At 41.6% G+C, this 2772-nt stretch overlaps 1 long non-coding RNA gene across 1 annotated transcript; it reads left to right on the plus strand.

The window, feature by feature from the left end:
- The first annotated feature begins 209 nt into the window (after positions 1-209).
- Positions 210-613, plus strand: LOC139570888 (uncharacterized). The gene is made up of 2 exons (XR_011674185.1): positions 210-296; positions 376-613. It is a non-coding gene; the product is annotated as an uncharacterized lncRNA (long non-coding RNA).
- Positions 614-2772: the final 2159 nt, after the last annotated feature.

A 2772-nucleotide genomic window follows, 5' to 3' on the forward strand; every position in this document is an offset into this window, starting at 1 on the left:
AACCCTATTGGTAAATTAGGGGTCTAAGTATGGGTTTGGACTCCTTAAATACTGTTTCTTTCCAACATAAGTCAAGTACTTGTCACATCTGCTCCTGCAACGCCCTCCACTGCTCATCCTGTGTCTCCTTGAACTGTGGCCACTCCCCCAATACTCTCTCCCTCTCCTTCTCCCTCTCTCTGTGTGTGTGTGTGTGTGATTGTGTGGGCAGAGACAGGTGTGCTGTTCCATAATCAAGACCTCTACAAATACTCAGCCCTGCCACTTCCACACTGCCAGAACGTAATCTCTACTCGGTCAGTTTACGTTTCTAGCCATTATTACTATTAGATCCTGTTTTTTCCTTGCCTGACGCTGTTTTCCTCTCTGCTGCAGCTCTGCCTGCTCTGACTCTGGTCCCTGTCTCCAGTTCCACGTCTCGTCATCCTGCTACTCTGTCCTGGATTCACCACTCTACTACTCCCTTGGATTCCCCTCCGGACCTGCTTACCCTGTCCCAACCCGTCTCGCTCCAGCCTCAGCCTCCGTACCTGGTTTCCTGCAACCCACCCAAGCTTCCCCTGGCCTGCACTCCATCTTCTCCCTGTGTTTCAATAAATACCTTGGTTACTTCATCCCAATCTCCTCGTCTGAGTCTGCTCTTGGGGTCCCCTGTTCCACTCTGCTTAACAGTACTATCCAAATGATATGTCTGTGTCGGCTATAGGCCTACCTAAAGGTAATCTTTCAGGGTGAATATGTAGTGGCTATAGCAAACACACATACACACAGCTTGTGCTTAAAGCTGATGATGAGATGCTACAATTAATCTGACCTTGTAGCCATGATGTCACTGTCAATTGCCAAAGTTAATATCAAATGTCTGCCTTCATCAGGCAAACATCTGTGGTGAACTGCCAAGGGCATATACATTATTATCCAACAGATGTGGTTGCTTGAAAATATTACAAACATTTCCTTACAGAAATGTAGATAGATATTTGATTACAGATGTCCATTAGCTGCACAGGTAGGTCCATAAGAACAGACATTGTAGGCTAGCACAAAGCTAAGTCTGCACTTCCAAAAATCAGTGAAACTACAAAAAGCTGAAATTTGATACTCTTGGAAAAGACAATAAAATCCCACAGGATGTCTGCTTCAAGGAAGTTCTCCAGCCCAAAATTGTAGTTTAATAAGAGAATTTAACAAGCCTTTTTGTGGATTTTTTTTTTTTGACCACTTTGCAAAGATCAAACATATGCGTTGTTTTTTATGCTTGTCATTTTTTTTACGTACCAGGAGACATTGAAAGAATTCACTGCAACATACCTAGATGATTGTATAGCTGATCTTAGTTCATAGCTTTATGGGAATCCCCCTCCCCAGAGGCATAAAATCAGACGTTCGTTCAATACTATTTCTATGAGAAGAATTTAAGATTCTACCTCTTTTCTGATTCAATAGCTTGTCCTTTGATGCTGACGGAGACTCCAAGTATCCACTGCTGGCCATCAAACTAGTATCTCAATTAACTGCTGAATATAAAGTAATCCAGAGGTCTAACAGAGGGACATAGCACAGCCGCCCCAGGTGTGCATTGAAGTGCACCGCTGTGCACTTATCATGTCTACTCTGTATTTCAAACCTGACTGATCACTCTTGGACTATCCATTATTGCAGTATCCTTTCAGTGATCCAACACATTGTACACTTTCCACAAATAGCCTCCACTCCCTCCTGTCACATCTATCTGAATAGGACTCACAGGAAACCAATGTGAATGAGCACATTTCCTCTCACCCACCCTCTCTCTCACTTTCTATCTCTCTGCTTTCCCTTTCACAAAAATGGCAATAAGCTATTGAATGGCAGGGGTGATACCATGTAGCTCAGTTTTTTTTATTTATACTGAACAAAAATATAAACGGAAACATGTAAAGTGTTTTTCCCATGTTTCATGAGCTGAATGAAAAGATCCCAGAATTGTTCCTTACACACAAAAACTTTCTCTCAAATGTTGTGCACAAATTTGTTTTCATCCCTGTTAGTGAGCATTTCTCCTTTGCCAAGATAATCCATCGACCTGACAGGTGTGGCATATCAAGAAGCTGATTAAACAGCATGATCATTACATCTCTACTGTGATAGCATGTGATATAGTGATTAGAGTCATGGCTACAGTAAATGCACATGCATATCTCTAATAGAGATAGTGTGGTGACTCTGATTGATGTGACAATCAATGCTGTGCATCACCAGTAGGGATTACTCCATACATATAGTATGCAGACTGTTGGTCTGTAGGGATCACTGGTTTGCATCAACCTTTATTAATGTATGGACAGGGTTGATAATAACTGTTATTATTGGTATAGGACCAGGAGTTTTCCCTTACCACCTGATTTGAAGAAAGTCTCTGGACCATATGGGTAACTGATGAGTGTCACCACAATGAAATGCACACTGGTTTTTAATATGTTTTGTTTAACCTTTATTTAACGAGGCAAGTCAGTTAAGAACAAATGCTTATTCTTATTTACAATGACGGCCTACCCGGAAAAAGAGGAGCAACTCAGGCGGTCCCGCGCAAAGGCCACTCGCTCCCCCTAGTGGTACATGGAGAGATAGGCATGTCTCATAGAACAATGATGAATACAATACATGTATGTACAGTATCTACTAAACTTACTCCAACAACTCATTCATTGTATGTATCTCATAAGATAACCATTTTCAATGGTGAAACACATTTTTACTGGATGTTTTTCTTGAATCAAACGGTTGGAAAAA

Source organism: Salvelinus alpinus, chromosome 3 (assembly GCF_045679555.1).
Source record: "Salvelinus alpinus chromosome 3, SLU_Salpinus.1, whole genome shotgun sequence".
Taxonomy (NCBI): Eukaryota; Metazoa; Chordata; class Actinopteri; order Salmoniformes; family Salmonidae; genus Salvelinus; species Salvelinus alpinus.